The following is a 12857-nucleotide window of genomic DNA, read 5'->3' on the forward strand; positions in this document are numbered from 1 at the left end:
CTATGCTCATGTTGTGGGATTCATCTGTAGCTATTCTGTAGCTATTATTATTGTTTAGATGTTTGGTGGTAATCTGACTCATTGGTGGGCAGGTGGACATCCAGTGAGATTTTCATAAAAATAAAAAAATGTACTTAAACTTCAATTTCTATACAGTAAGTGTGCATGTGTTCATGAAACTCGGGCTCCCGAGTGGAGCTGCGGACTGAGGCACTGCATCTCAGTGCTAGAGGCATCACTACAGACACCCTGGTTCAATTCCAGGCTGTATCACAACCAGCTGTTATTGGGAGTCCCATAGGCCGTAATTGTAAATAAGGATTTGTTCTTAACTGACTTTCCTGGTTAAATAATAATAAAAAAAGGAGGTATAGCCTCTGTGTTCCTATTATATGGCTTAACTATCTAATCTGCAACATTCTCTGTAGCCATCTGAGGAATGTTGTTGCTCAGATGTGAAGCCAGAAGTTTCTAAAAATCTGTCTGTCTGATCCTTAGTTAATAGCTCACACAGAGGGACGCTTTCCCCAAAATATTACACAAGTTACTGCTTTGGGTATCCACTCAAGCAAGTTTCTCCGGCCATGTTGCACTTGTATCATTACCAACATACTCAAGCAGGCTCTGTCCATATGGACTAATTACTGTATTCAAACTCAAAGCCCTTCCCTCCATGCTCTCACCCCCTATCCCCCTCTTTTTCTCCCCCTCTCACCCCCTATCCCTGTCCCCAGTTCTCTCTAACTTGCTTGCGTTAATTCCTTTGTTGTGGAGGACTGGGGGGCCAGAGCTCTAGGCTGACTGGTCACCCCTGTGTGGTGGTGGATAGTTTGGGTGAATGGTGCCCTGCCAGCCCTCCTGCCGGCCATCCTGAACTAGATTAGGCAGGTGGGCCCATTATTAACGCCTCCCTCAGCCTGGACACATTCTTTCTCCTTGCTTCTGGCCTCGCTAGGTGCACTCATTTCTTTCGCTCTGTCTTTCTCTGTCTGTCTTTCTGGCTCCTACTATCACTGCCTGTTAAAACATCTCTCTTCCTCTCTGTCTTTCTTGAACTCTTCGCTGCACTCTCTCCTTCGCACTGCTTTCCTCTCGTCAGCTGGGGGGGCTCAGCTGGGGCCATACACTTCTGGGGCCATCACCTTGCTCCTTCTACACCTGTGTAACTGACAATAAACCTGTAAGTCTATGTCATTGTTTTTTGTTTGAATTGTTTACGTGTTCGCTATGCGGGGGAAATGATAAGACAAGCAAAACTATGTGGCTAATAACTGTTGTAACGGGGCTGATTATCGTAGCAACACACCTTTGGAGTGAAGGCAATCCCGCGCTGTGTTAGCTAAGTTTTTATGTCTTCGGGTGTAGTTCGTAAAGGCTGAAGTGTGTATGTTAGGATGGGTACTTTATAATAATTAAGGAAGAAGTGTGAATTCATGCCAGGAATAATAATTGTGAAGTTTTGATTTCTTCCCTTCTGTAATAAGCAGCCAATTAGGTATTTTTCCTTTATTCATGTGTTTAATCTGATACTGTTATAGCTCCGGCTAAACTGTTTATGTATGTAAGCACTTTATTGTTATATCAAGCTAATAAGTCACTCGTAAGACAAGAAGGTTGTAAGAGTGTGCTTAACTGTATTTTCATTTACTTTATAGTTCTCACGGGAGGTGATAATTCTGATTAGAACTACAGAATAAAGCCGCCAGTTAAAATGAAGGAACGGTTGTGCTCGTGGTTACTGGAGGGAGCTACAACCTGTGTCTGCTGGGGAGGATTGTGGAGGGCCAGGCCCAGGAACAGAGCCAGGAGGGGGCGGACAAAATGAACCTACCCCAGCTCCGGAGGAACCAGACAAGGGTTCTACTCTCCACTATCCTCCATGCTGTGCACTGTGAAGAGTGGACTGGGGGATCGCAGGAGCTCTGTGACAGGGTAAGGCCTGGAATTTTTTTGGACCTCAAACTGTTACTATCTGTTAAGGGTTTATATGCATAACCTACTAATTAGTGAAAATATGTAATAAGTAACATCATAACTTCTCTAAATCTTTAAAATAACGGATTGATTTACACTTTCAGGTGCAAAGCTTGGAAAAGAGACCCGTAAACCGAGAATTGGGACCACACACCCATTCCACTGAATAGTAGGCTAGTGATTGCTTTGCGATGCTTGCAGTTAGCCACTGATTCCTTCTAAACCACTCATTGTTGAATTTGGCAGTGATGTAGTGTCCCTATGAGTGACGGAACACTGAGACAATCACGGCACAACTAAAGAACATTACCAACCCCTTCACTCTGTATTTTCCGCTGGCTACCCCAGTACCACAGAAAGCACTGAGCTAGGCTGAAACACCTGCATTTAGGAGCTGCCTTACTCAAGAAAGCAAAAAAGAGACCATGTTTTTATGGAGGCTTTAATAACTCAATTTTTTTTTACATTGTTTGCAAACTGATATGTGACACGTATTAATGCCAAAATAACATGCAAAACAATTCATTTTATTTTATTTGGGGCGGGGGGTTGCTAAACAAATTTGGGGCTCAAAACAGGCTCTGCCCTGAATGATGGGTCGCCACTGGATTACTAGCTGCCCAGAGACAACACATTGTGGTCAGCCTCCAGCTATCATGAGGACATGTGTTATCAAGTCTGCATATGGGTGCAGAGCACACACATTTCACTCTGCAAATTGGAGCGAAAATAGGCTTCCATAAAGTTGTTGAGCAATCTTCGCCAGCGCTGGTAGATCAGCTCCAGGCCCCCCTCGTCACAGACACTGGTCATGAAGGAGCCTGACATACGGCTCCAACCCAGCTCCAATCACAGAACAAGAGAGGGAGAGAGAGAAAGACTGTCACCATACAGTCATGGAAGCCAACAAAAATACATGGTTCAACATAGCCAATCAGAGATTATGAATCACAGCTAATTCACAAGGGACATGTTCCAGCATGGCACTGACTGTTTGGCATTACTCACCCTGGCCCAGAAGTAGTCCATAGACGGGGGGAATCTCCTTACAACATACAAGACATCACTGATGACATTTCCAATGGTGGTTATGTGCTCCATTACTCTGAAACAGGACTGGTGTCTGACCACTGCCTCCTTATTTGGTGATATGTCTTCTTTTTTTGGCCCAGAAAATACTGTACACAATAATATTGTTGATGTCTTTTTCGGGGTTAGCTAGTTTGCTTGATTATTTAGCAGGGATCTTACAATAGGCAGCTCAGGGATTCGATCCAGCAACCTTTCGGTTACTGGCCCAACGCTCCAACCACTAGGCTACCTGTCGCCCCAATACACATAGGTTGACAATAAATATGGCTCAATTCAGAGTCTGCAGTTTCTACTGGTCATTGTTTTCAGGCTGGTTGTATTGTTGCTAGCTAGGTACCCCAGAAGTTGTGGTCGAACAAATAATGCCTTATTACCAACGCGGTATTGTAAACACATCGTTCGTGGCCAGTGTGTGCTTGTTTGCAGACTTTTTGTACAGCTTTGACAGTGCTACTGATAGTAGTGGTGGCGCTTGGCTTGCACGTGCAAATTCATCACACATAACATTCTATAATATAATTGTGTTATTTGACGCATCGGAGTGTTATTTGACGTGTATCTTTTTGACATGTAAAAGACCCAAACGGTGTTCCATAGCCTTGCATCATAGCAATGTAGCCTTTCAAATAATGACATGTAGCTAGCTAGCAGCAAACAAAACTTAGCTACTTACCAACAACACACCAGCTTCAGGTTTGACGGTTCACAGCCCAAGTAGAAATTAGTCAGATGAAATCCATATCCTGGCAATCTGTTCAAGATTGTTCAACAACTTTATGGAAGCCTATTTTCACTCCAATTTGCAGAGTGAAATGTGTGTGCTCTGCACCCATATGCAGACTTGATAACAAATGTCCTCATGATAGCTGGAGGCTGACCACAATGTGTTGTCTCTGGGCAGCTAGTCATCATTGGCAAACATGGGCATATATGTAATCCAGTGGCGACCCATTATTCAGGGCAGAGCCTGTTTTGAGCCCCAAATTTGTTTAGCAACCCCCCGCCCCAAATAAAATAAAATGAATTGTTTTGCATGTTATTTTGGCATTAATACGTGTCACATATCAGTTTGCAAACAATGTAAAAAAAAATTGAGTTATTAAAGCCTCCATAAAAACATGGTCTCTTTTTTGCTTTCTTGAGTAAGGCAGCTCCTAAATGCAGGTGTTTCAGCCTAGCTCAGTGCTTTCTGTGGTACTGGGGTAGCCAGCGGAAAATACAGAGTGAAGGGGTTGGTAATGTTCTTTAGTTGTGCCGTGATTGTCTCAGTGTTCCGTCACTCATAGGGACACTACATCACTGCCAAATCTAAGGGTAGAGCTCAAAAACTTAAGTCTCTTGGGTGCTGCCATAGAGTTATTGATCATGTCATATTTTCAAAATCTTAGCTACAGTCATCATCAAGAATCAAGTTGACAATCTACTGGCAAATCCTTTTTAATCCTTGTCATATGAAGAGAAATAATAGATAAAACGTATCGGTGCTCATCGGCCATTGGACATAAACATTACACAACAAGTTGGAAATCGCAAATTCAACAATGAGTGGTTTAGAAGGAATCAGTGGCTAACTGCAAGCATCGCAAAGCAATCCCTAGCCTACTATTCAGTGGAATGCGTGTGTGGTCCCAATTCTCGGTTTACGGGTCTCTTTTCCAAGCTTTGCACCTGAAAGTGTAAATCAATCCGTTATTTTAAAGATTTAGAGAAGTTATGATGTTACTTATTACATATTTTCCTAATTAGTAGGTTATGCATATAAACCCTTAACAGATAGTAACAGTTTGAGGTCCAAAAAAATTCCAGGCCTTACCCTGTCACAGAGCTCCTGCGATCCCCCAGTCCACTCTTCACAGTGCACAGCATGGAGGATAGTGGAGAGTAGAACCCTTGTCTGGTTCCTCTGGAGCTGGGGTAGGTTCATTTTGTCCGCCCCCTCCTGGCTCTGTTCCTGGGCCTGGCCCTCCACAATCCTCCCCAGCAGACACAGGTTGTAGCTCCCTCCAGTAACCACGAGCACAACCGTTCCTTCATTTTAACTGGCGGCTTTATTCTGTAGTTCTAATCAGAATTATCACCTCCCGTGAGAACTATAAAGTAAATGAAAATACAGTTAAGCACACTCTTACAACCTTCTTGTCTTACGAGTGACTTATTAGCTTGATATAACAATAAAGTGCTTACATACATAAACAGTTTAGCCGGAGCTATAACAGTATCAGATTAAACACATGAATAAAGGAAAAATACCTAATTGGCTGCTTATTACAGAAGGGAAGAAATCAAAACTTCACAATTATTATTCCTGGCATGAATTCACACTTCTTCCTTAATTATTATAAAGTTACCATCCTAACATACACACTTCAGCCTTTACGAACTACACCCGAAGACATAAAAACTTAGCTAACACAGCGCGGGATTGCCTTCACTCCAAAGGTGTGTTGCTACGATAATCAGCCCCGTTACAACAGTTATTAGCCACGTAGTTCCGCTTGTCTTATCATTTCCCCCGCATAGCGAACACGTAAACAATTCAAACAAAAAACAACGACATAGACTTACAGGTTTATTGTCAGTTACACAGGTGTAGAAGGAGCAAGGTGATGGCCCCAGAAGTGTATGGCCCCAGCTGAGCCCCCCCAGCTGACGAGAGGAAAGCAGTGCGAAGGAGAGAGTGCAGCGAAGAGTTCAAGAAAGACAGAGAGGAAGAGAGATGTTTTAACAGGCAGTGATAGTAGGAGCCAGAAAGACAGACAGAGAAAGAGAGAGCGAAAGAAATGAGTGCACCTAGCGAGGCCAGAAGCAAGGAGAAAGAATGTGTCCAGGCTGAGGGAGGCGTTAATAATGGGCCCACCTGCCTAATCTAGTTCAGGATGGCCGGCAGGAGGGCTGGCAGGGCACCATTCACCCAAACTATCCACCACCACACAGGGGTGACCAGTCAGCCTAGAGCTCTGGCCCCCCAGTCCTCCACAACAAAGGAATTAACGCAAGCAAGTTAGAGAGAACTGGGGACAGGGATAGGGGTTGAGAGGGGGAGAAAAAGAGGGGGATAGGGGGTGAGAGCATGGAGGGAAGGGCTTTGAGTTTGAATACAGTAATTAGTCCATATGGACAGAGCCTGCTTGAGTATGTTGGTAATGATACAAGTGCAACATGGCCGGAGAAACTTGCTTGAGTGGATACCCAAAGCAGTAACTTGTGTAATATTTTGGGGAAAGCGTCCCTCTGTGTGAGCTATTAACTAAGGATCAGACAGACAGATTTTTAGAAACTTCTGGCTTCACATCTGATTAACAACATTCCTCAGATGGCTACAGAGAATGTTGCAGATTAGATAGTTAAGCCATATAATAGGAACACAGAGGCTATACCTCCCTTTTTTATTATTATTTAACTAGGAAAGTCAGTTAAGAACAAATCCTTATTTACAATTACGGCCTATGGGACTCCCAATAACAGCTGGTTGTGATACAGCCTGGAATTGAACCAGGGTGTCTGTAGTGATGCCTCTAGCACTGAGATGCAGTGCCTCAGTCCGCAGCTCCACTCGGGAGCCCGAGTTTCATGAACACATGCACACTTACTGTATAGAAATTGAAGTTTAAGTACATTTTTTTTTATTTTTATGAAAATCTCACTGGATGTCCACCTGCCCACCAATGAGTCAGATTACCACCAAACATCTAAACAATAATAATAGCTACAGAATAGCTACACATGAATCCCACAACATGAGCATAGGAGGATTTCTAATACAGGAAGCCGCATGCTGTGTAACAGTCCCAGAGGCCTGTATAGCAGCTCCCCAGACATCAACATACAAAGTGTTTATGCTGTATGATCCCTGAGTCACCACAGATGAAACGCACAAGTGCATGCACGCCAACGCTACCTCTGAACACTTGCACAAGACTCCAATGTCTTTCCAACATCCTCCCACACACCATGTACCATGCATGTCAGACAAATACACACTTCTGTAAAACTCAAATGATATAAAACTGTATACCCGTCCAAAACTACAATTGAAAATAAATGGAACATGAAGAGACCTACCTACAGTTGTTCCCTCTCCAACTTTCAGCAGCTGTAGTATCTAGACCTGCTGTTTTCTTTTTCCTTTTTCCGGTAGATAGAGAGGAAGGGTTGATGTTGTTTGGGAGAGAATTATTGGGCATTGATAAAACCCTCTTATTGAGAAGAAGTAAGAATTGTGTAATATCTTGAGGATTAGCTGCCAGTGCCACTGCCTTAAATGGCTCCGGTTGCCATGGAGATACTTGCCTCCTTTCAAATATGAGGGCACTGGGAGCAGCACACCACAAGCTGGGGTTGGGCGAGAGAGAGGGAGAGGGTTGAAGGAGGGGTAGGCAGAGGAGAGTGGAGGGTTGGAGGTGATCTGGTTGAATGATTGACACCTGAGAGAGCACTGTTCTGAGAACTGCTCATTCCTGCAAGCCGGAGCCCCCTATGAGCCACAGAGCAATCAGTAGGCACACTGAATACACAGCAGTCCGCTGTTATGTAATGCAGTACTACATTTTATTTGCAGATGAACTTGCTTTGCATGTAACTGAATGTAACTGAGTGACTGACTGACTAAGCGACTGACTGATTGACTGACAGACAGATAGACTGACTGAGTAAGTGAGCCAGTGACTGATTGATTGAATGACAGACTGACTGACTGTGTTTGATATAAAGTTTGTTCATATTCTCAGAGGTTGTTACCATAACTGGTGTGTGTAGTTTAGGACCTGCTGACAGTAATGACTGAGTGGGTTTTGAGGCACCATGTTTCTTTTATGTTGTTGGACAGGGTGGACAGGCGTGGACAGCTTGCGCTCTACACTGCACTCCTTAGACAGCCTAAAGGGCACACATTCAATTCCACACTGCTCTCCTTTCTGAGACTCTTCGTGCTGGTCATGGTAACATTCATTTGACCATTCTCCATCTCTTCCTGTTCTAGTAAATACAGTATGTGTAGTAGCCTCTTCAATCTGCCTCGTACACGCTTAGAAAAAAGGGTCTGTCCCCATAGGAGAACCATTTTTTGTTCAAGGTAGAACCCTTTTTTGTGTAGTGATGGAGCTGTGTTTCATTATTGTTGAGGTCCAATTATATAGTTCTTAATACTGTGTGTCATATTAAACCCCTACCTGACCATTTTATTTCCATTAACCCATTAAAAACCTGTTGATTCAGTATGTATTGATTTAGCATGCACTGTAAGTCAGAAGTGTGAGTAAGAGTATAATTCAAAACTGTATTTCTCTCTCTTTTTGGACATCTATTTACACTATAATTTTGCAAAAACAAAGCAAATTACATTGATTGTATTTTGATCTTCCGTTTTACACACCAAACCGATCTGTACAGGACTCAATTAAACTAAACTGAATTACAGAAAGGGTTTGTTTTATATTGTAATGTCGTTGATTCTACATTTTGTGCAGAGGTTGCATCAGAGCAATTTTAGCTGTAAATCTGGACTGTATGCTTGACAAATGATGCTGATATGCACGTGTTCACCCATTATTCACAGAACAAGAAATTGAACAAAGACATGCATGCTTTCAGATTTAGTTGCAGTCTCTCAGTTTGGGTTAGAGTTGGTCAGAGTTGGTAGGCCTAGACCACAGCACCATGCTTGTTGTTCTTGTTGTGCTCCACAGTTTGTTTCATACCAAAGCTCGTCTCAACAATGTTTTCACCTGTTGGTGGTTCTTGGTCTTCTATCATGGCTGTTTCGTTCTGCTCTATGTTGGCCACCAGGCCCTTTATGTCCACTGTGGTTGTTTGGTGGGTGGGGTTGTTGAAGTACAAGGTGTTGCGGAACATACACTCTCCCGTTTGCGGAGTAGGACGGCACCGAGTCCTACCACGATGATTATCACCAAGACGACGGCCACAGCGATGTCATCATAACCATGGGGAGCTTTCTCCACTAGGAGAGCTGGAGGACAGTCAGAAAATCCCAGTGTTATTGGGTGAATTGTTGGTGGGATTGGTTTATTTATGTATGTACAGAAAAACGGAATAGGGTGAATTTGCCCCTAGATGCTGATCTTGGGTTCGTTTAGCATTTTCCCCAGTAATGGGGGGGGGGGGGGGGGGGGGGGGGGGGGGGGGGGGGCTCTGTACCCAAGAGCCAGAAAATGATTGATTTGATTGTCACAACTATAGAATTGATCACGCTTTACTCTAGCCAATTTATATCTGCTATGTGACACTCACCAGCAACTTGTTGCTTCTCTTTTGGTGTGATGACTGCAAAAGAAAGATATAAAGATGTACAGAAAACATAAATGCAAGATAATTCTAAGCAAACATCAACACAGAATAATTTGAATAATGACTGATATCATCCCATTTAAATTCCCGAGTCTATCTGCTGAGTCCGACTCAGCTTTGGCTGTTTTGCAGATTTATATGTTTAAAGTAATGACTAAAGTATTCCACCCTGAAACCATATAATCGTATGAAATGTGTTAGAGTCATAATTCAATAATGTGTGTGACTAGGCCATTGTGTTACTATTTCGAAATATGAGCTGGGTATAGTTGAGACATTCAAGGCCAACTGAACTGCCGACTTGTGATAACTCTGATACCAATAACAGGAAAGAGGCCTCCCCAACTTAGGTAGGGGAGTAACTGTTAGGAATGGCTATGCTTGCAGAAGATAATGAGAAACTATGTGTTAGCATTGTGGAAAAATACAGCCCGCCTTAATTAAGAGAGGTGGAGTTTCTACTGATGTGAGTTCATGTGTGAGTGTCTGTGTGTGTGTGTGTGAGTTATAAAAAGATTGTCTTCTCATTTTGAAGTCAGAACGCTCTCTAAATAAAGTATTGATCTATCGTAGACTGGGACTTTGTCTAAATTCTTCTATTAACCTGTTAGATCTCTAGGGGCGCTATTTCATTTTTGGATAAAAAACGTTCCCGTTTTAAGCGCGATATTTTGTCACGAAAAGATGCTCGACTATGCATATTCAGTTTTGGAAAGAAAACACTCTGAAGTTTCAGAATCTGCAAAGATTTTGTCTGTAAGTGCCCCAGAACTCATTCTACAGGCGAAACCAAGATGATGCATCAACCAGGAATTAGCAGAATTTCTGAAGCTCTGTTTTCCATTGTCTCCTTATATGGCTGTGATTGCGCAAGGAATGAGCCTACACTTTCTGTCGTTCGCCCAAGGTCTTAGCAGCATTGTGACGTATTTGTAGGCATATCATTGGAAGATTGACCATAAGAGACTACATTTTCCAAGTGTCCGCCTGGTGTCCTGCGTGGAATTCGGTGCGCAATTGCCAGCTGCTCGTACTTTACCATTTGATATAGGGGAGAAACCATGTGTCCAAGAACGATGTATCAATGAAGAGATATGTGAAAAACACCTTGATGATTGATTCTAAACAACGTTTGCCATGTTTTCAGTCGATATTATGGAGTTCATTTGGAAAAAAGTTCGCGTTTTGAGGACTGAATTTTCGGATTTTTTTTGGTAGCCAAATAAAACGGAGCTATTTCTAATACACAAAGAATCTTTTTGGAAAAACTGAGCATCTGCTATCTAACTGAGAGTATCCTCATTGAAAACATCAGAAGTTCTTCAAAGGTAAATGATTTTATTTGAAGGCTTTTATGTTTTTGTTGAAATGTTTCGTGCTGGATGCTAACGCTAATGCTAACGCTAATGCTAACGCTAAATGCTAACGCTAGCTAGCTACTTTTACACAAATGATTGTTTTCCTATGGTTGAGAAGCATATTTTGAAAATCTGAGATGACAGTGTTGTTTACAAAAGGCAAGCTTGAGAGATGGCATATTTATTTCATTTCATTTGCGATTTTCATGAATAGTTAACGTTGTGTTATGCTAATGAGCTTGCTGATAGATTTACACAATCCTGGATACAGGGGTTTTTTCATAGCTAAACGTGACGCAGAAAACGGAGCGATTTGTCCTAAACAAATAATCTTTCAGGAAAAACTGAACATTTGCTATCTGAGAGTCTCCTCATTGAAAACATCTGAAGTTCTTCAAAGGTAAATGATTTTATTTGAATGCTTTTCTGTTTTTTTGTGTAAATGTTGCCAGCTGAATGCTAATGCTAAATGCTACGTTAGCCATCAATACTGTTACACAAATGCTTGTTTTGCAATGGTTGAGAAGCATATTTTGAAAATCTGAGATGACAGTGTTGTTAACAAAAGGCTAAGCTTGAGAGCTAGCATATTTATTTCATTTCATTTGCGATTTTCATGAATAGTTAACGTTGCGTTATGGTAATGAGCTTGAGTCTGTATTCACGATCCCGGATCCGGGATGGGGAGACCAGAAAGGTTAACCAGGGCCTTACAACCTCTGGGAATTGGTCAAAGCTATAGTGACTGTTGAGTTATCATCATTGGGATTGAAAATTCTCATTACAAGATGGCAAGATGGCATATAGCATAGTCCACCACACTGTTGTCGATCCACATCCAGTCACCTGAGACAAGAACAACTGGTCAAACAGTCTCCTCAGAGAAGTAAGGGGAGGACCATCCTCCACTGTGAATTTCAGAACAATTTAAATAGTGAAACATTAGTAAAGTTATAATTTTTTAGATAGAACTATAAATATATTCACGTCACCAAATAATTGATTAAAACACATTGTTTTGCAATGAAGGTCTACCAGTAGCCTCAACAGCACTCTATATGTGTAGCTGGAGGACAGCTAGTTTCCGTCCTCCCTCTGGGTGCATTGACTTCAAAACAAAACCTAAGAGGCTCATGGTTCTCACCCCCTTCTATAGACTTACACGTCCTCCAACCTGTCAGAGCTCTTGCAGAATGAACTGACATGTTGTCCACCCAAGCAAAGGATCAGATAATAAATCTAGCATTGTAAGCATAGGCTACAGGAAGCTAGCACTGCAGCGCATAAAATGTGGTGAGTTGTTGGCTCAAAGAGAGAGAAAGACAATAGTTGAATAGTTTTGACCAAATACATTTCTTACAAAATGAAGGAGAAGCGAGATAGCTACAGTGGGGCAAAAAAGTATTGTCAGCCTCCAATTGTGCAAGTTCTCCCACTTAAAAAGATGAGAGAGGCCTGTAATTTTCATCATAGGTACACTTCAACTATGACAGACAAAATGAGAAAAAAAATTCTGAAAATCACATTGTAGGATTTTTTATGAATTAATTTGCAAATTATGGTGGAAAATAAGTATTTGGTCACCTACTAACAAGCAAGATTTCTGGTTCTCACAGACCTGTAACTTCTTCTTTAAGAGGCTCCTCTGTCCTCCACTCGTTACCTGTATTAATGGCACCTGTTTGAACTTGTTATCAGTATAAAAGACACCTGTCCACAACCTCAAACAGTCACACTCCAAACTCCACTATGGCCAAGACCAAAGAGCTGTCAAAGGACACCAGAAACAAAATTGTAGACCTGCACCAGGCTGGGAAGACTAAATCTGCAATAGGTAAGCAGCTTGGTTTGAAGAAATCAACTGTGGGAGCCATTATTAGGAAAAGGATGACATACAAGACCACTGATAATCTCCCTCGATCTGGGGCTCCACGCAAGATCTCACCCCGTGGGGTCAAAATGATCACAAGAACGGTGAGCAAAAATCCCAGAACCACACGGGGGGACCTAGTGAATGACCTGCAGAGAGCTGGGACCAAAGTAACAAAGCCTACCATCAGTAACACACTACGCCGCCAGGGACTCAAATCCTGCAGTGCCAGGCGTGTCCCCCTGCTTAAGCCAGTACAT

The sequence above is a fragment of the Oncorhynchus mykiss genome, chromosome 11 (assembly GCF_013265735.2).
Source record: "Oncorhynchus mykiss isolate Arlee chromosome 11, USDA_OmykA_1.1, whole genome shotgun sequence".
Classification (NCBI taxonomy): Eukaryota; Metazoa; Chordata; class Actinopteri; order Salmoniformes; family Salmonidae; genus Oncorhynchus; species Oncorhynchus mykiss.